This window comes from Dermacentor silvarum, chromosome 11 (assembly GCF_013339745.2).
Source record: "Dermacentor silvarum isolate Dsil-2018 chromosome 11, BIME_Dsil_1.4, whole genome shotgun sequence".
Taxonomy (NCBI): domain Eukaryota; kingdom Metazoa; phylum Arthropoda; class Arachnida; order Ixodida; family Ixodidae; genus Dermacentor; species Dermacentor silvarum.
Window position 1 is genome coordinate 90696225 of NC_051164.1, and position 22141 is coordinate 90718365.

Sequence of the window (22141 nt, forward strand, 5' to 3'; positions counted from 1 at the left end):
TAAAGGCTCTATAAAGTCTAAAGTGACTGTCTATAGAAATATTCATTAAACGCAATGTGTGTTGGATGTAAAGTGGATTCACGTCCTTTTAATGAGTTCCTAAGAGCGATTTTTTTTTCATATTACCACCGTAGATATGTAGCCTAGATATCAGCGCTTGTCCTTTCTTTCTTGTCCGTGTTTTTCGCGCTGTTCTCCAGCAGTACAGCCTAGATAGCGGCTGTTCCACATGCGTGACGAACAACTGAGTAGCGGGAATTTGTATGAAATTTGTAATTAACTGAGCGTGAAATCGGGCACGCGTATTTTGGCTGGCAACATTTGGAGGGGGGAGGGGGTAGGAGTTTAGGTCGATCGTAACTAAATAGTTATTTGGCACGCGTTCGTTATATCTGATGAGACACGGTACCATCGCGCGCGTACAAATTCTGTAGGCTGCGCGGTCTTCATATTCGTCATAACGCGACACTTTTAAGCGAAGCTTTATGGGCTCACAAGTTACGGCGTAGGTGGTGATGCTTGTGGTAGTAGTGGTGTCACGCTTAAAAATAGTGCAGGAAGAGTCCAAGCTCAATGGCACATACCAGGGACCAAGAAGAAAAATAAAGAGAGAAAGAAAGAGAGAGAGAAAGAAAAAAATGTCGCAGTTTCGCCCGAAAGGCGAAGCATCAATTGCGATAGCAAATTAGTAGAGCGCTATTTGGAGCAGGGATAGTAGTTTTATCGGCTGCATAAACTTGGACACATTCGCTTACCAACTGAATTAACAAGCGTGGTGTCAGCGCGCACAAGCAAACATGAATAGATCACACTCAATGACCGCAGACAACCACTATCAGAACGCTGGCATCAAGCGCAGCCGCCGCAGCGAGCGACGGTTCCTGCGGTCTATCGCTTCAACGGAAACTGAGCGGCGAATGCACAGCACATACAAAGATCAGAGCCGTGTGGAGATCGCTTTTAAGAGACGGTGCGGGCGACCGCCGCAGCCGGGTAAAGTACAAGCGCAGTTGTTGGCAGAGTAGAAGCTGTACCCCCCCCTCCCTCCCGCGCTGCCTTCCCGCTTTCCTCCTTTCGCGTGCGAGATTGAGTGGCCAGTTCCCCTTGCGCCCGGTTGCAAGATACGCATTTGGTGCCGCAGCACAGCGTCGCCCGGCCTCGCTCCCTCCCATACCCCCACGGCCTTTCGCGTGACGGAGGTCGCGTTCGCTTTCCGCCGTGCGTTCGCTCTCCGTTATAGCGCACGTCCCCCGCGCGCTTTCACTCGCGCATACGGCGCGCGGCGGCGATTTTATCGCCCTTGGACTTTATATGGAACCTCACGGCGACGGCGATGGCAGAAATCCGCTTGAAGTGTCCATATAATTGCTATCGCAATAAACAGAGAGAGAGAAAGAGAGAGAAAGAAAGAAAATCACCAGCCCTTCCCCTGTCGAGAAGATGGGGGTAAGCGAATGTTGTCGTGTGTGTACTTGACCTACTACTTTCCCTTCCCTTTCCTACTTCTTTTCGTTCGCTTTCGTGGCACTTTTCGTTCCCTTTCCCTCTACTTTTGTTCCCCTTTCGTGCAGTTTTTCCTTCCGTTTCGTTGTACGTTTCCTTCCCTCGGTGCATACATTTAATAAACGTTTATGATTTATTACCGTGACATGTGGTGAACATTACGTTGCCCTGACGAAGGTCAGATACACGCACGACAAGCTTCGCTTACCCCCATTTTCTCGACAGGGGAAGGGCTGGTGAATTTTTTTCTAAGCAGTACAGCTATAGGCAAGATAGCAGTACGTATGCCTTTTATTACAGTCAAGTTTTCACGCCAACTTTCTTTCTTTCTTTCTTTCTTTCTTTCTTTCTTTCTTTCTTTCTTTCTTTCTTTCTTTCTTTCTTTCTTTCTTTTCATTCTGCTGAGCGGAATACAAAAATATTTCCTGTGCTTACATTCAGGTGCACGTTAAAGACCAGGTGGCCAAAATTAGTACCGAGCCCTACACTACGGTGCGTGTCTCATATGTCACGTGTTAACTTAAAGGCAGTCGTTCAGTCAATCAAATATGCAACCGATCGACTAATGAATCTTCTTAGCATTGGGTCCTCGCTCGCCTATAGAAGAATCGACAGAAGCGCTGGCGCAAAAGCTACTCCACGTCGAAGTCAGCGCGGTGTAATGCGTTCCTTTGTCTAAGTCTTCTTCGTAGGCGTTGTCACTTGAGTACTAATGGACGGCGCATTGTATACGCGACAGTGTCGCAACTACCGCGCCGATTCGCGATTGTGATGACGTCACTTGAAGGAAAGAGAAGTTGCGACCGTTTCCATCAGCGTTACAATGCGAATGCAGGATCTTATAGTGTCGCTTCGCCTCGCTACATTTCGCGTCACGCTTTCGACGAACCGTAACGACAGCGACGTACGGCACAAGGTGTTGTTGCGTAACAAATCGCCCGCGAGCGTGAATAGACCTATATATACGTCAATGCTAGGCGCGCAAGACTGACAGTGACTTTTCGCAATAACTATCGTGGGCCACTTTCGACCTTCCTGGTCTCACCCTTGCCAGCCCTGTGGGAGCAAGGTGACTCGGCCGGCTGGAAGCATCACTACTGCACCGTTTTCGTGCACTATCAGCAAGAACTCCTGCGTGGCGATGCAAGAATATAGACAACATCACCGCTGCTTTCGTTTTGTCCCAATGGTGGGGCGTAAAGACCGAAAGACTCTTCTTGGAGGGTTGAAGCGTATAAGAGCAACTGCGTGCGGGATCACGAAGGACTTAGTTATCCCGCAAGGACATTAGATTTTGAGGAGGGAGGTGTTTGGCATCGTAGTGCAGTTTCTCAGAGAAACCGATCTGTCCAGAGAGCGGCGACGTTTACCAGTGTTTGCCAGTAGCCAGCCAATCGCGTGATGTAGTAGAACTAGACTCGGCGGGGCAGAGACCTTTGCTTCATCTGATTACCTTACTCATCAATTTTAACAGCGTTAGAGTGATAAGTGACACACCTTAATTACGCCACGTGTATAATTCTGAGACATGTTTATTTACTCCTGACAAGTTAAACTAAGACGCTCCGGTGCAGCAATTGCTGGCATGCCTTTGCAAGGCTAGATCCGCCCGTGGCTTGCACCATTCTTCTTCTTCTCCCCATAAATAGACGTCGGCTGTCAGCAGCTCTTAGGAGCCGTGTATTTCGAATAGCAAAGTACGTTCGAGAGGCGCGATTACGTCATCGTCGAGCCATGGTCTGGCGATGGCGAGTTTCTAGTCCGCGGTGATTGCCCGTCTACTTAACGGCCGCGCTGACAGAGGACGAGACGAGAAACGGTAAAAAGAAAAATTAGAGATTCTCTGCAGCGAACGCATGGTGAGATCTGAGCTCCGCTAATCCTTCGCGTCGGACGGCTCTGACGACGACAGTGCCGACGTGCGCTTGGCGCGCTCTCTAGCGCTCATAACCGAAATGACGAAGTTAAAGTAAACGTTCCAAAAACTGAAGATGTGGGTTGACGGGCCTATGTCTGCAGAGAGCCCAATTCAAACAACGGTAGATTATACCGCTGCTGCCGCGATGTGTGTTACAACGCAGTCTTTGACCTCGTCGGAGCGTACAAGCTGGGTCTCTCTCTCTCTCTCTCTTTTTTTTTTCTTTTTTTTTTTTACGCGAGTGCCCATTATACTGTATGTCTGGGTCCAGCGATAAAAAAAAATATCTCCCCTGAGTGCCCGTCACGAGAAACCCTTCGGCTAGGTATAAAAGAAAGCGTGTCAGGACGTAATAATTTGACGTGCAATGACCTATCTGTAGCTCTAGCTATTTCGTGTCGGTATAACACCAAAAGGCATCGCGCCGATAAAAAAAAAAGGAAAAAAACCGAGTATTTCGGCTGCGGTTGAAAATGCCTCCACACTTCTCAGAATATTGGCAGAAACGGTTGGACAATAGCAGCAAAGTGTTCTTGAGCGACAGCAAAAGTTGTGCAAAATGACACGTACAAAGCTAGAAAATTTCCCGCTGTCGTTTAGAATTTTTTTATGAGCATAGTTTGCGGATGGTGAAATGTTTCTTTTTTTATTATTCTTTCTTTCTCTGTGTGTGTCCTTTACCTACCAAATTATTTCTATATGTGCCTGTACATCTATCTCTAGTTACCTATCTCTTTATCTCTCAGTCCGTATAGTATGCCCATCATCTGTTGTCATCTATCAAATGGCAAAAGTGAAGGGCAATAGAGAGAAAGCAATCAAGAGGAAAGCAGCTGCTTCAGCAAGAGCCTCTACATCTAGGTACACGTCTATATAACTATATTTATCAGCTTATCTATCTGTCTGTATGTGTGCCTGTCTGTCTGTCTATCTATCTATCTATCTATCTATCAAATGGAGATAGTGGAAGCAGACCTGGAAAAAGCAAGAAAACAGCTGCCTCACATAGTAACTAACAGCTATCTGTCTTCTAGACTGTCTATCCAAGTACCTACCTGCGCTGTGCCCATCAATCTGTGTGCGTATAATTTATCTAGCTATCATATTATCTAGCTATTTATCGATACCTACAAAACAGCGAGAGTCGGGGCAAACCGAAAGAAAGCGAGGAAACGGCTACTTCAGCAAGAACGTACACGAACCCCTCAAAACAGCTTGGGCGATGACCCGACGATGCCGCGTGCACAGTTTCTCCAGCAGTTCCAACTCAAAGGCGCAAAAACTTGCGCGTATCGGGTGAAATATTTACTGAATGCGAAGAAATTTCTTTTTTTTTTCTCTCCCTAGGGGGGGGGCGTTGTTGTTTTGGTGTCCCTCCACACTTCTTGCTGCACGCGCACTGCTTATCTGAGTGTACGCGACATCCGGCTCGTTTTCGCTGATAAAGCCCGTCGTCTCAGATTTCCCGAACGACGATCAGCTGCCGAAGGCGAGCGTGCGGGAAAAGGGGGCAGGATCGTGCTGCGCATGCGCGCGCATTCCTCGCTCCTCACTCGTAAGTTGCGTACTAACCAAGTTACGACATTAAGTGACACCAGGGGAGTGTAGGGTTGCACGAAAAATTGTCGAGTTCTCTCGGTGATAGGGGTGTGTCAGTCTATACGCGCGACGTGAACACGAAAAAAAAAAATCTTCCTTATGACGACAATAGAATCAAATAAATGTGAAATATTTGAAGCGATTGAGAAGGCACTGCAAATATTCAGAAAAACTTTTCAACGAGGCTACCATCTTTGGTTCATTCAGCGGTATTTTGCAAAAAAAAAAAAAAAGCAAAAGAGGGGGGGGGGGGGGGGTAATTCTGAGAGTATACAGACATCAACGTCCGCTTCTTTTATAAAACCTTAAATCTTTGTAATTCTTTCATGCCGTTCAACGACAAACTTTTGGTTGAATGGCTGTGGGATTCTGCTGCTAAGCGCGATGCCATGGACTCGATTCTTGGCCGCTTTACGAGGAGTTATGTAATTCAAGAACGTCTGTGTGTCCGCATATCCGTCCTCTAGATACGTAAACCAAGGCGTTGCAATAACACTGCGGAGCTATTCGCAACGGCTTTTTTGTATATCGGGCGCGGGTTTAGGAAGTCTATCTATCTATCTATCTATCTATCTATCTATCTATCTATCTATCTATCTATCTATCTATCTATCTATCTATCTGTATTATCTGTCGTGCTGCAAAAGAATTGATTGCGGTCTCCAGCTGCATGCTACCACGTATTTAGTTTTATTTTCTATTGTTGAACCGTAGGAAAAACCATGTCCGAGGAATTCATGTTCGATAAATCTGTTGGCATAGCAGGCTTGTCCGCGCGTGAGCGATTATCTTCTATTACCGTACAATTCGGCATATAATGTACGATTCTTTTCTCTCTCTTTTCAAATTTTTACATATTAATGTTGCTTCTCATATTATTCGTGAATGCAAGTTTTTTTTAAACATGCAGATAGATAGATAGATAGATAGATAGATAGATAGATAGATAGATAGATAGATAGATAGATAGATAGATAGATAGATAGATAGATAGATAGATAGATAGATAGATAGATAGATAGATAGATAGATAGATAGATAGATAGATAGATAGATAGATAGATAGATAGATAGATAGATAGATAGATAGATAGATAGATAGATAGATAGATAGATAGATAGATAGATAGATAGATAGATAGATAGATAGATAGATAGATAGATAGATAGATAGATAGATTTTTGCTGGTCGTATTATGCACTGATATGTATTCTCATAATTATTTCTCTTATTCTTCTGTCCACTCATATGTGGGTTGTACGCAGGTTTTTACGGTACCTAATCTTTAGATAAACACTCACCCTCCCTGGCCGCGTTTTCGATAACGGACAATAATTGGACAAAATAGTCGCATGCCTACACAGCGCCTATTCTACGCACGCCACCCCACAGCCTTTTTGCTCAAAGTACTTCGTTTTTCGATATCCCAGAATTTAAAAACGGATAACAAATGACGTTAAACTACACGGTCTCAGCTAAAAGGAGGGCTCGCCAATTTTCCTCTTTATTCAACGTTTGGAGCTCAATTATATTCTGGTAGCAAGAACTCGCTGCTAGCGCAGTGTTTCCTCCCATATACGGTGTTATAAGGCGCTTAGAAACTAGAAGCCTTTTCTCAAGGCCTTGAAAATCACCGTGAATTACCGCATATAAGAACGACGCTTTGTTTTAGGTTATGGCACGTCAACATTTCCTTTACTATATTCGAATGCGGTTGCGAAAGCTCTTGAAGGCATACGGGCCAGTGTAGCACATAAAAAAACTTGAAAAAAAAACTCAACTCGATTTTTTTAAACCTCCTATAACACGCAGTTTAAGGCTCCGAAAGCCACTAAGAAAAGAATAATCAGACTCCAGTAATTTCTCCGGCCTTCAACTCGTTCACGCCGCAGCAGCAGCAGGATCTAAGGAGACCACCATGTTCTCAAGAATGTAACTGTGTAGCACTTATGTTGCAACGGCGCATACCCACTCGATCTGTGCGATAGTCCAAGAATCGTGTAACGCGAAATAATAGATTGAAATGCATAATATGCAAAAAAAATTACCGCTAGGTTTAGAATAAAATGAAACAAAATTTTGAGAACATATTGTGATGGAGCGTGAAGGACTATCTCATTACATAAACAACGCAAATGTAACTCAATTTGGCGGAAAAAAAATTAGGGTCAGAATGTAGCGAATAAATCGCATTAAACCTCAAGAAAAGTCCTGCATGGCAGAAAAAGTTTTTTTTTTCCCGTCGCTGTGCCCTAAACTCTACCCACCAAAGAATAGCAAATCCGGAGCAATTTAATATAATTCAAAGATTCGGAGTGGTGTTTCTAAGATTCTTTTTCGTTAAACAAAAATAGTTGAGAAGAAACAAAAAAAATCGCGCATAACTCACCTAAGATTACTATCTAATTGTGCGAATAGCCGAAACTCGTAATGCATGAGGCATCGTGTATTGCACCCAGGCTCCAATCTCGCGCTTCCGTCTAAACACGCCGCGCCCTCTGGTGACGCCGCCTTGAAGTCCGCGCATATCCACTTGCGCATATCCTATGGCACACGCCCGAGTTGGCGTCAAAGAGGTTCATTGAATAGCGGCACATACACGGTGACATATACCCGCGCAAACGGCCCACATTTTGATAATACACTACCTTCGGGATCGGGCCACATACTGTCTGATCGGGCCACAGACTGCACTGTCTCCGGGGTCGGCCCATATTTTTGGCGGGACAGCTGTATAGCTAGATAGCCGGAATGGAAACTGGATAGAGTGTGCAACGAATGGTATTCGCAATCTAAGAAAAATCATTCATGGTCTCATCGCAACTAGTTCTCTGCAATACGCGTAACGTCGTTTCGTCCGTTGCAGTATATGGCCTGTGGTGGCCTCCGAAGTACATGTACCTCCTCACTCTTAGAACTTGCTTCTCGCATGATTGCCAACACAAATTTCCAAGCGCGAACGCTGCGCGATCGCTCTTAATACTTGGGAAACCCACGCAGAGATCGGTAAACCACCGCACGAACAGGCAGTTAATGACCAGGCAGACAAACAGGTGCATCCGGCAAAAGATAATGCAGATACAATGCAAATTTTACGATCTGTGAGAAGCGATGCTTTGTGAACGTGGTTAGTGTATGCTACGAAGCAGTTCACCTTCCGCACAGCGTTTCGCAGCAAAATGATTACTTGCCTGCACGTCAAATCAGCAAGACGCGCAAACTCCTACCACGCCACCGCGGATGGCAGTCTCCGGGATCGGCCCGCTTTTCATCCACCCATCTCCGGGATCAGCCCAGTTTATCGTTGCACAATCTCCAGGACCGGCCCGCCTTGCTCGGCAAGAAGCCGACCAAGCTGACGCGTCAAACCGCGCATGCGCTATCTATCTATCTATCTATCTATCTATCTATCTATCTATCTATCTATCTATCTATCTATCTATCTATCTATCTACGCTTTAATGAACCTTCGCTTTAATGAACCAATTTCGCGCCCACATGCTTATATTTGCAGCATTGAGGATGTCTATTCTCCATCTCAAGTCGTCCGCCCACCGCGCGACAGTAATTCGCGGTATACGACGGGCATGCATGCGCAAAGATCCTAACATGTCACGTATCGCTGTTACCGTATCACGTATACTAAGCAAAAAATAAAAATCGCTAACCCCGCGTCATTAATCAGACAGTTACGCCCGGAACTATATCCCGCTGTGCAAGGATATTATACCTGCGTACTCCTCGTACCTTCGGCAGTGCTGCGAACGACTTGTGAGATGGAGTATGGGTACCGGATGTAGTTTCACTGCGTATTTCCGTAGAGTAGAGCGCCGGCCACCGGCCCATCTGTAGTAGTAGCACTGATGGGGTTGCATATAGGCCCAATCATTGCGAGTGCTTTCCCGCAAGTGAGCCATCCGGCAAGACAGCAGAAGTAGCCACGGTCGGCAAAGTGTCGGCAAAGTATACTTTGCCGACAGTATGGCTACTTCTGCTGTCTTGCAGAAGTAGCCACGGTCGGCAAAGTCACGGTCGGCAAAGTGTCGGCAAAGTATACTTTGCCGACAGTGGCTACTTCTGCTGTCTAGCGCCACGGTCGGCAAAGGGTAGGGCTAGAAAGCTCCGCTTTTAAAAGAAAGTTGCGCACATCGCAGCTGTGATTACTGCGGCTGGCTCCCTTGTGCACTTTGCCTCCTGGTGACGTGTTCGATCCCTGTAGTGGTGGTTGTCAAAGTTTCGTTTTTTCTTCGCCAGAAGGCGAAAGTTGCGCGTGAGATGTGGTCTGACAAAGACGGCGGCGTAACGACCAGGACAGACGAACAAAATTAGCCATGCTTTGTAACTGCTGCCGCAATAGCACCCTCCGGATTCGAGCATGCAGTGGCCCGAAGTATACAGGGTGATCATTATTCAGTTTTGTGGATCTTTTTTTAAAAAATAGCCTATTGCAGATAACATAGTTCTAGTCCTCGAGCTGGATTAGTCAGAGATGCAGACATTACTCGCACGAGAAATCTAAACTCGTATTCAACTAACTAACAAATATCCACTAATTATCTTTTGAATGACGCTGCAGCACATATCGCAATTTATGAACAGTAGCCCACTGCATTTGCAAGGCGCATCCACTTGGAACGAATTTCCAGAATGACGCCCGTTTGTAAATTTCCTTGCGTTTGCATAGAATACAAGTTAAGGAGTGGCGTCAGAAAGAAAATTATGTTACCTTCGTATCATATGAGAAGCGATAAACGATTGCCATAACCATTATTCAGCATCCATTTCTGCGTGACTATGCAAGCTGCGGAAGAGTATTATTGCCTCGTGCTTTGTAGGATGTTTTGTTTTTCAAGTGCCATCGGTCCCTTGTTTTGTGTAACTTGGAACGATAGCAGCAGTTATTTGCTTGAAGCGCGCGTGGTATAACTATTCCTTCCTGAAATTGGCGTACATTTAACTGGAATCGTTCCTCCAGTTACTGTACCCTTAGATTGCCCGCTTTAAATACACGTGGCGAGGTATAATGCCCTTAACCTGAACACACTGAACCGCGGAAACTGCTGGAATTCTCGTTGAAGAAATGCCTGGACATATGCAGGACTTAGCCATCATCAGCATTCATTATTTATTGTTTCTTTAAAGTCCTCTGTCTGGGCATTATACGCAATGGGTAGCAATTACTATACAGGATAAAAATTAAGGAAAAAACTCACTAGTTTCTAACACAGGTAAGATATCTGAGAGGCAGAGTATGAGAAGTTGGTGAAGCAAGGTATTATATGACTATTACGATGGTAATCACGCTTCTTACCTTTATTTAGGCGCTGGTAAAAAAAAGCGTGTTTGCGACTTCTAAAACGCAGGAGCCGGTATCAAAATATGGATAATAGTTTTACCATAAAAAGAGGATAACACGAACTGAAATTTGAAAAAAAAAAAGTACCACTGCCGCGAAAGAACATTTATTTTCGCTAAACACTGCAGGAAACCAGCTAAGCGTATCGGAAAGAACCGCTAAGCTGGCATCACTATCTAAGTCCATATCTACGGAAATTCAGAGCTGGATTGGTCCCTGGCAGAAATTCGCAGTTTCCCCCGAAAGGCGAAGCATGGATTGCGATAGCAAATTAGTAGATAGCTATACGAAGTAAGGATATTAGTTTTATCGGCCATATAAACTTGCAAACATTCGCTTACTAACTAAATCAACAAGCACGTTGTCGCGCGCGCACAGGTAAACATGAACACATCTCGCTCGATGACCGCCGGCAACTCGCTGTCGAAACGCTGCAGTCAGGAAGCGCGGCAGCAGCGGCGAGCGAAGTGAACCTTCGTGCAAGTGTATCGCTTCAACGCAAACTGAGCGACGAGAAGACCGCATGCATGAAGGTATGAGCCGCCTGCAGATTGCTTTCAAGACAAGGCGCGCGCGCGGGACTGCGCGCGGCCGTGCAAAGTACGCAGTGGGTGCCGCAGTATAGAACGCCGCCCCCTCCCTCCCGCGCTGCCTCCCTTCCGAATCCCCATGCGCGCGGTCGCGAAATGCGCAGTCGCTGTCGGAGAACAACGCCACCCCGCGGCGAAGGTGTCATCGCTTTTGGACATTATGCGGAACATCACGGCGGCGGCGACGGCAGAAATGCGCTTGGAGTGTCCATGTAATTGCTGTCGCAATAAAAACTTACGTCACCTGGGCACGCAGTCCCGCGCTCACCTGGTGATCTTGTGAACATTCAAAGTTGCCTTTCGTGAACATTCAAAGTTGCCGCACGGCATAACGAGGGAGTGAAATCGTATATAAGCACGCAGGCTGGTTTCATGTAGATACTGCAACGACGAATTATGAAACCTATAATAGTTCGTGAGCCTTCGTTCATATAGTCTTCGGCTTGGTCAGTTCCCGACTTCCATGTCCCTGAGCGCATTTTCGTGGTCCGTCTTTGTCCAAGAGCCCGGCCAAAGTAGGCGGCGGGCATTGGCTGCACACGCAGGGGTGTAGAACAAACAATGAAGAATTGAGCACACACGCGGGGGAATGACTGCACCCATGTCAGGCCGGAGGGTAGACTTTCGGACAATGGGGGGCGATTTTGTCTGCTTATTTGTTTGATTGTTTGTTTGTTATGGCTTGTTTGAAAGCGCCTTTATTACACTTTTTGCGGATATTCGCGCCCTGGGCTTTTCGCTCTCCGGCAGAAGTTACGAGCCATGCCGTTCGCAAACGAATCAGGAGACTTTTCGCTATGACTTTAATATGCCCAGTGGAAACCCCGTCGAACTCTGCCAAAAGAAAGGAGCACGTTTTCTTTCTGTCTTATATGGCCAAAAAAAAAAAACTTGTTCTTACACGTAAAATTCACGGGGAATCTTTTTTTTTTTTTTCGCAGGCCCTACATTGCCCCTACCTCCCAACGCATATTACGTACATTCGGCTTCGTATTATATGCGTGACCTTACGGTACCCGCAAGATAGGCGGATGAAAAAGAACAATAATTAATAGAGGACGTGCTCGCGTGTGAATTCGTCCGTATGCTGCAGCTCGCCACATTTGTGTCTCTCTTTTTTTTTTTTTTTTTTCACGTCATCGCGCGAAGACTTTACTCAGAGTGGGCACACGCTGGAATAACAGTCTCCAGCACAGCTTAAGAAAACAGTTTAAATGCGGCCTCTTCTAATGTTCTTCTGTTTTCTTCTTTATTTTGACCGTAAGGTGGCGCCCTGGGAGTTAACATATTTTTCTGGAGGCGTACAAGCGGTATACATGTAAATTTAATTAATACATGCCACCACACTTTTTTGCCCTGGAGGAAAACTTTGGTCCAACACAAGGGAGAAACTGCGAAACAGCCTTGAGCAATGTTCCGGTGTAGCTGTTCCCCAGGCAACGGATTTTTTATGCAAGTTGTAGAGTGATTCAAGTGTGTTTGTGCAAGTGTATAGTGACGACTAGATGAAGTTTCGCGCTTTTTATGTCAGCACCTTCTTCCATACCGTCTAAATCTGGCACGCTGAAAAATATATGTTACAATGTACATGTATATAATAATGTTAAATAATGAAGTTATGAAAAAAAAACTTGCCCAACTCTATTGTTTTATTCAGCAGAGGACTAAGCAGCGTGAACGTTATTACGGCGTTTATTATGTTATATTACACATTATACGCATATTACACAATGTACGTTTGTATACAGTGTTTCAAAAGCTTTTGCGGATCCCACCCACTGTGGGAATCGGTAGACGCAAAGCTTATATTTAGCGACGGTTTCCACCACACGCCCAATACCGGCACGCTGTTGGCGTTGCGATAGGCGTAGAATCGCCGATACGAGTGTATGTACTGAGAGAAGTACGTAAATATAATGCTTGACGTTCAACGCGTCTGCACCCCTTGTAAAGACATTATCAAATGCTCCTTCCAATCGAGACACGTTCATAAATGTCCTTTAGGGTTCGCATTGAGCTATACAGACACCATTTGTGACGTATGTCACAAATGGCGTCACAAATGGTGTATGTCACAAATGGTGTCTGTATAGTTCAATGCAAATCTGAGACACACAAGACACCATTTGTGACTTACGTCACAAATTGTGACTTACGTCACAAATGGTATCTTGTGTCTGGTGTCACAAATGGTGTCTATATAGCTCAATGCAAATCTGAGACACACAAGACAAATTAATTAATTAAATTATGGGGTTTTACGTGCCAAAACCAGTTCTGATTATGAGGCACGCCGTAGTGGGGGACTCCGGAAATTTGGACCACCTGGGGTTCTTTAACGTGCACCTAAATCTAAGTACACGGGTGTTTTCGCATTTCGCCCCCATCGAAATGCGGCCGCCGTGGCCGGGATTCGATCCCGTGACCTCGTGCTCAGCAGCCCAACACCATAGCCACTGAGCAACCACGGCGGGTCACACAAGACACCATTTGTGACATACGTCACAAATGGTGTCTTGTGTCTGGTGTCACAAATGGTGTCTTCGCATTGAGCTATACAGACACCATTTGTGACGTATGTCACAAATGGTGTCTACGCAAGCACTACGCAAGTGCTTCCTCTCCGAACTCCTTTACGCTGACATCGCAGCTGTTCTTCGTGCTTTCCCTCTCGGCGCTTGTGTTTTGCGGAAGAGCCTCGGCTACGTCTACTCGGTGAGACACCATACTCGGAGAAAGACGTAAGGAAGCTATTTCTGAGCGCCATTTAACTTAGACGAACTGTGATTAGATAGCGTTATCAGATTCGGCTAATCTACGCCTTTGATGGCCTAGATTAGCCATCTTACATCAGTACACGATGTGCCCCCCCACCCGAAAGGGTGGGGGGCACATGTCAGAATCGGTCCAGTTTTGATTACACCATCTTTTATCCGACCCCGTGGAGTTGGGTACGAATGCTTCGCCTTAAAGATACGGTAAAGAAAAAAAAAGAACTGATTTGAGCTGTGTCAGTAAATTGCCCTTCCACGATACCAAAACGGCTATTCTTACCGCGATAAGATGTTCGATCACACAGGAAAGACGCGAGAACGAAAGGCAGGTTGCGACGCCGCCTTGAAATCCCCGCACCAGTGAGCTGTGACGTCATTGATTCCGACGCTGCTCCGGCCTAGTTAATTTTTATCGCTGTAAATGCTTTACATTGCATTCTAAGAGCGGCCAAAGACTAAGCTTAGAAAGTCTCAAGAACTCGTACGAAACCACAGCCGGCCGAAAGGGCGAATGAAATACCTTGTCGTCAGTGACGTCACCCTGACGTAACGACTGTAGAGTTTTAGCGCGAAATTCGAAAAAAATATAGTATTATGATCAGCCTATTACCGCGAAATCAACGAAATTGGAGTTCTTCGAGAATACTTTATCAATCTATGCTGATTCAGGGTTTATATTTAGTGTCCCTTTAACAACGTTACTCTGAAGCAGAAGCTGCAAGTCGTACTGTAACTGTCCCTCACAACCGCGAGCACACTAGCCTTTGCTGCAGAGTGCGATCGCTCTCGATCGATCTCCTGGATTGACTGACGTCGACCATCGCTTCCAATACAGCGCGACGTTATCTTGAAATGAGTCGTAGGCGTGGCACACCTATGTGGCGACAAGTCGAGCCCGATAACGCTTTCTGCTTGCAGTCTTAGACGCACCTGCAGCCGTGTTTCGTTGTTTTGGCTCCCGTTATTTCGAACTCCTCGATCTAGAGGCAACTTTTGGGTGATCAGCATTTCATCGCTGTATTTGCAGCTTGTTGATATGGAAGCTCGCTCGTCATTTACAGCTGACATGTTTAAAATGAGCAAAGCTCGTGTTCGTATATAATCATGTAATGCTCATGTATATCAACCAGACAAGAAGGGCTCACAAGAAGATCGACATTTGAAGTGATTGACAGCGACTAAACAAGGAAATCATCAACCTTGAGCCAACATTTCCACAAGGTGACTTATCCTCGACAGGTAATATTAAACCGATTTTAAACACGTACATTAAACACCGGACGGCTTCCTCATGAAGGGAACTTCGACGGTCTTACTAATTAATGTGCAAAGTGCGTGAGTACCAGACGGAACACCAGATTTGTGTTTCTAGTCGGTAATCTTTCTTGTGTCAATGCTGAAATAATAAACAAGTTTTGTGAACGCGGTTGCTCTAAAACTTTAACTATGCAAGCGAATAGCATTGAGTGAGGTTCTGGATTCCACGTTAGCTGAAATCGCTGGTTTGAACAAAAATGAAAGGTTCCCTTTTATGTCGACGCGAAGTGTACAGTCGACCACAAAATTTCGCGGACCACGGAATCTAGGAAAACGTTCGAATTTCCGAGCAGCCAGCAAGAGTAGCCAGTAAAACTGTACATCACCAAGTTGTTCTCACGTCCTATAATAGGGGCTGGAGATGGCAATACCACGCTGCGTTCTGAGGCTGCGGAGGTATTCAGCTTTTTCTCAGATCTCATGGTCCGTAAGATCTTGTAGTCGACTGTACAGCATGCGTTGCTACATTTCAAGTTCTAGTTTATTTCGTAACTGATCATAGAGAGAGTACATTATTAGTGTTACAGTCGAAGGTGCCAAAGTTCAAGAACTTCCGGGGGGACCTCCTCACTCAACGTGTGCGTTAATAAATTCGAAAGAACAGCAAATGATGGGACACCTAAAAAGTTTAGTGCGCAAAAAGTACGTTGCACAAAACCTTCAATACACAGGAAACAAACACACATATAAGAGCACAGAAGTTATTGTAAAGGCGTTAAAACGTCTGCTAAGATTATTAAAATGTCACAGTAAGTTTAGCAGGTTAACGTTACAGCCAAGTGTGACTTTTTTTTTTCTTTACAGGCCAGACGGAAGCCTGAAAGATTATATTGCTTTGATTGATTGTCCAGGCTTATCGTCTCAAAGCAACACTTTGACTATCACAAACGCCGTGGCCGGGGGAATAATTTTGACTACCTGGAATTCCTTAACCGCTCACGTAAGAACGAGAACAAGTAGAAATCTTTTTTTCAGCGTTGCGCCCAATGCAACAGTCGCGGCTGGGAATCGCATCCGCAGCCTCGCGCGTTTGGCACCCGAACACCGTTGTAACTGAGTCATCGCGACAAGCAGTTTTCATGTTTCGTACAGCGTCGACATATTCAGCTGACGCGCATTTCCATGCGTTCTTATGGGCAATCACATGTATGCGTATGCCACAAACTGACTGTCAGTACATTGAAGAAAAAATAACGGGAAATAAATGGTATCAGCATTCTAACGAACACTTGTCTATTTTGTCAACTGTGTCCTGGTATGACAGCTCCAAAAGCTATTTCGGTTTGAGCGAGCCTGGTCCGTGGTATTTTTTTTTTTTTTTTTTTGCCTTGAAGATGTGGGTATGAGTTGTTCACGCAGTTGTTCATATGAGTGCTCAGCCATTAATGTACTAGACAAGGATGAGTCAGAAGAACATTCTTCAGGTTAGAAATTCTTATCCAAATGAAGCGCCAATGCATGAACACTGTTATGCGCGGGAGCAAACTAGAATCGCAGTGTTCTTTAAATTTCTTTTTTTTCTAATTCACTAGGAGTCGTCATTACGGAGGACGTTCCTTGCAGACAGCTCTCACCAGAAATCAATGCGTGCATATTAATGATGCGTGAATGTTCGCACGGGCTTGTCCGTGCGGGGTGTTAGTAATTTCACATAGGAGGTTACGTTAGTTCTTTAGTGTTTTGGAATACTTTCAATAACTGGATATTAACGAGCACTTATCGAGACACTGGCATTCGCAGCGCATTGACCATTGCGCGAGACCGTCGGCGCGACAAACGGTCTCGGATGTCCAAATCGAACGGCATCAGCACGAATCGGCACGCTTCATTTAACGACCACCTCGCGACCATACAGGCATTGATAGCTGCGCGATCCATTTAGCGTATACCGTCCTATATAGGGGAACGTTAAAACATCGAAACGTCACTTCCTGCCATCAGACTCAAATAGACAGCGTTGGCTTCATTGTCACGCAATGCCGTGCTCGATTTACGTTACGTTTTACGGAAGCCTGTATGTGCCGAGATAAGGGTCGGAAAATACGTCGGAAACGCATGCGCGCAGTATTTCTGTCTCTTTAAAAGTCTTGCGAATGTCTGAACAGGTGGCCTCTGCACTCAAGATAATGTCGCAATGCGGGAGAAAACTAAAATTTAATATTACCTTATGGGGGTTTAAATTATCTGAGATTACGGAACGAAGCCCGCTTAAACCTCGACCACGTGGGGTCCTTATATACGTACACCCGAAGCACAGTAGGCGACCGTTTTTGCATTGCGCAAGCCGGTGGAATACCGCCGCCGCGGCCCGTGCTCAACAGCAAGACGTGCTCAACAGCAAAACGACGTAACAGCCGTTCAACCGCCACGACCGGGTGGGGTACTTTTCTCATTTAAAAAAAAAAGCACGTAAGCTTACTTTCAATCCTTCATTGGCACGCAAGTTGCGTAATTACGCTTTTCCCCTGCTTGTTCAGCCATTCTTCAAGCTGGCCCTATACTGGTGCACCGGGCGGTCCACGATGCACAAGCTCCTCGGGCTCGCACTTGGGTCTCATCCGCTGTTCCTCGACAATTTGATGACGTCATCCGCAAGCGACCAACGATAGCAGGCCGGGTCGGTGGCTGAGCACTTTGCTTTAGTACTTCGTACTAAAGCGAAGTTTGTGTCGGAAGGAACTTGCTCACGAGTACGAAGTGAACTATGTTGCTATAGCGCCACAATATCCAGTGTAGAAAAAATGAGGATACAAGGTGTCCCAACTTACATGCACCAAGATTTAAAAATATGCAAATCCCACTTAGCTGGACAGAACCAAGGTAACGCTGTTTGCCGTCGCTTGGAGAAACTCAGATTATTTTTGCATTTCGCCTAATTACATAATTAGTCTTAATTAATCAATTTCTCAATTATTATAGTCAGATGAAAAGTGTCACTGAGAAAATTGTAAAGCAACATGAAAAACTCCCGATACAGCTTTCTGTTGCTCAATACGTGCTACATAAAAGTGTTTTTCCGAGCGTGAAAGAAACCCGCGAATACACGCAACATTGTCGCGCGACTGGCCGCTCGAGGTCCGCTTAAACTTCGTGTATATACGTGTATTCGCGGGCTTCTTTCACGCTCGGAAAAACACATTGATGTTGCCCGTGGAAACAGTCATGTTGCTCTACAATGTTCTCATTTACACTTTTCATCTAATTATAATATTTGAGAAGTTGATTAAGGGTAATAATTTAATTAGGCGGAATGCAAAAAAAAACATTCCATCTCCAAGCGACGGAAAACATTACCTTGGTTCTGTCCAGCTAAGTGGCATTTGCATATTTTTAAATCTTGGTGCAGGATAGTTGGGACACCGTGTATAATGCAAGGCGTGTACGTCATAAAAGCGCTACCGTTTTGACGTTAGCGTTCATTGATTAAATTCTGCGAGCATACCGTGTCACCGCGAATTCAAGCACTTTTCTTTTTTTTTTTTTTTCAAATCCGGGATCGTACTGGGAGAGGGCACTCAGTATCGAAGCATGACACAGATTTATAGTATTACACCTTTTTTTTCTGAATTAATATCGTGAAAAAAAAAGGTGGGAGTGTTAAGATTCACGTTAACACGTCTACGTCTCATGCTGTGTTTTCTGCGCATATAAATCATCACGGCCAAAATTCATGTTCGCGCTGCATTCTCAAAGGGCCGGAATGCGACATCCCGCACACAAAGAAAACAAAGCAAAAATATAATGAAGTGTGCTGGGTGGACGCCCTGAATGCTTTAAAATAGTGTGTTTCATAGCTTGACTGTAGGACGTGTGATTGGGACGTGAAACACTGTCAGTCATCGTGACAGTGTCATAGCCCAGAAAGGTTCGCGAATCACAAAATTTAAGTAATACGTATAAATATAAAAATTATTAATAAAGAGGAAGAAACGTGTTCAAGAAGACTGCGACTGATAAGAAAAGTGCGAACACCGCAGACAAGCGTAACTGCGTACATATTTCGTTCGCAGCCTAAATTGTTAAGTCAGAATACAATTCCGCTTTCTTTTCTTTTCGCTGCCCATATTCTGTAAACTTCCTTGCCGCGAAGTTACTCGCAGTGGTTAGTGCTCCATGGGGTCGACTTCTTGCTCGCTGCAATTTTTCAACAGCATTGTAAGTGTCCTTAATTACTCGCGCACTCGTTCGGTGTTGATCCGCACGCCGGAAACGAAGTACGGAAGAATCGGCTTACCTCGAGACAGGAAGGGTAAGGTAGCCCGCAGGTGACGTCACTCCCGATCCTCTGTGGACACAGTTCGCGGGCACAGTCCAACCTGAGGTCGTTTAGAGCGCTGCCACCGATTCCATCGACGACACGCGACAAAGTCTGGCGCGCTTTTGCCGCTAGCAGACGATTTCCACCACGGCGACACAATCGCGACGCCCTCCCCCACCACCCCCCTTCAAACTCCGAGCATGTGTCGCCCTCTGCCGCCCACGCGCTCGTGAGATCCACCCCCTCGAGCACGGGCTTCGAGATTGTAGCGGTGGCAATCTCAGAGGCCATGCTCTGGTGCATATACGTGAATGTTTTTGGGGTTCGTCACAGCAGTGTCATGAGTGTTGGCTAGAGTAGGCTAGAGGCTAGAGTATGACTCTGTAGTTTGGGGCGGAACGTGCAAATTTAATTCTGACCTCATTGAACACGCTCGAAATAAATTGATATCTATTTTCAAGCACTGTTTTTGCCGTTCAGGCGATATATCAGCTATGGTCCAGCCCTTTCAAATATACCTCAACTCACACCTCTAAAATCAAGACGTAATAAATCAAACTTTTTTTTGGTCCTTTATAAAGTGGTCCAAGTATTATATATTGCCAAAGGCTTCTTAATCATGTGCAATTTTCCGTGCCGCAAACGCGTATACCAGGCAACATTCCACATTTTCTGCCCGGCCTTGCTGCATTTAAAGACGGCCCTGTGGCTCGACTCCAAAAGACATGCAATTAGTATTCTGTCTCTATTGACATATTTCAGAGTTCACTTTATGTCTTTAATAAACGAAATGGAAATAACACATAACAAAATATGAATTCAAGTATGTTGGCTCCATCGTGAACTTGCAAAATTATCACAGCGTATTTTTTGCTTTATTTTTTGTTTACTTTTTAATAGCTGTTGTACTAGTCCCAGATTCTGTTTCTTCGATGTTATGACCAGACCCTTGCATTTTCTGTGCTGACAGCAATTGATCACCAAAGCACGTGACTGTGTGCGTGTTTAGAAACACACAGAGTTATAACGGAAAAAAATTCCTTCGGTTCTGCTTTTTCACGTGACAGCGTAACACGTATTCTGAAACGTTCCACTTAGGCGATAGTTCGCCTTTCGCCTTCAGGCCCGCGCTGATTGGCTGGTTGAGCAAAATTGAATGACGTTGGGCTCAACCAGCCAATCAGCACATCCAATTTTGCTACACAGTGAAAGAGTCAGAGTCGGGAGTAAACAAAACAAAAAACAAGATATTTATCGGCTGATAAATATACACAAATTAATAAAATAAAACAATAAAAAAGACACAAGACAGGCTAACACACCTGAACTTAATATAACACAATGATGAACACAAATAAATATGACGAGCAATTAACAGTGGATATAAACATCAAGCAGGGCGTGGATCAAATATACAAGGATACCCTTAACAATGGTCCACTAAAATAAAGTTCAAAAGAAAACACCGATGTCATACGCGTGGCCGGGCAGCAGCAGCAAGTCGATAACAGGTGAAGTCGGCGCGCAGAGCTTTCCAGAAGAATGCTGGCGGGTCGATCTTGTTGAGGTGGATGCGATTGCTGGGCTCGGTTTCCTGGGAGTCTAGATCTGATGACTTCCCTCAAGCAGCTTGAGCTAACTTGTGGCGAAATACCGTGAGCTTCGTTGCAGACGTTGGTTTCTCCTCTCGTACGTCAACGAGTTACTCAGAGTTCCGACGTGGCTAGGCGGCCCAGGCGATACTGGACGGCACTAGCCCCCCGACGGCTTCTCAGCAGCTCATAGGTTCAGCTTCTAGACTCTCCTCTCCCTAGTTCCCTATGTCGGGGAACTGCAGGTATGCAGAGTTCATCTAATTATTTCATGACTCCTCCCAAAAGTCTTGGCCGCGCCCCTTTCAATCAGGGGCGAGGGAACGGTAGATTCCCCTCTCGCTGTCCGAGGTCGCGCCCCCGCACTGCACCACACGGACGCACACGCACACACTTGGGTCCGTTAATCGGCGTATCGCTATCTCGAAACTATATGCCGCACAGTGAGAGCACGACGTTTTTGACGCCCGTTAATCGGCGTGTCGCTGTCTCGAAACTGTGTGCCGCACCGTGGGACCACGACGTTTTTGACGCCCGTTAAACGGCGTGTCGATGACTCGAAACTATGCCGCTCCGTGACATATGGCAAGATGGATGACTGGATCCAGCACTCATATCGCAGAGGGTCAGCACTCGTCGCGCCCTCTCGCGGAGCCACATCTGAGGCGCAACAAGAGCACACACATATTGGAGAGGCAAATGAAAATTCTAAGAACTGCCCTGTCTAGCACAACGTCCATGGCTACAACCAGTTGCTGAATGCAAGCAGGAAATCGTATACACTAAGTGTACAGTCGAACGTATCTAAAACGAACGCCTCTACAACGAAATTACCTGTATAAAGAACGGTCGATTATGTCGCGGCCAAATTCCTGTCTTTTATGGGTATTGTGAATGATTCTACAACGAAGACCATCTACAACGAATTTGCCTGTACACCGAAGGAATTTTCCCTGGCAACTGATTTAGTTACTTTACAACAAATGCTACGTAAAACAGCGTACGAGGCTGCGCTAAAGACGCACTTGACGATCGTGCCGATGCCATGTCGTCATCAGCCTATTTTTATGTCCATTTCAGGACGAAGGCCTCTCCCTGCGATCTCCAATTACCCCGGTCTTGCGCTAGCTGATTCCAACTTGCGCCTGCAAATTTCCCAACTTCATCATCCCACCTAGTTTTCTGCCGTCCTCGTCTGCGCTTCCCTTCCCTTGGCACCCATTCTGCAACTCT

At 45.6% G+C, this 22141-nt stretch overlaps 1 protein-coding gene across 1 annotated transcript in view; it reads right to left on the reverse strand.

Moving 5' to 3' along the window:
* Positions 1–19416, reverse strand: part of LOC119433025 (QRFP-like peptide receptor) — a 90140-nt gene extending 70724 nt beyond the window's left edge. Inside the window, exon 1 of the mRNA XM_037700176.2 lies at positions 19293–19416. The gene's annotated coding sequence lies outside the window, so the exon portion shown is untranslated. The remainder of the gene's footprint in view (positions 1–19292) is intronic.
* Between the last annotated feature and the right edge of the window lie 2725 nt (positions 19417–22141).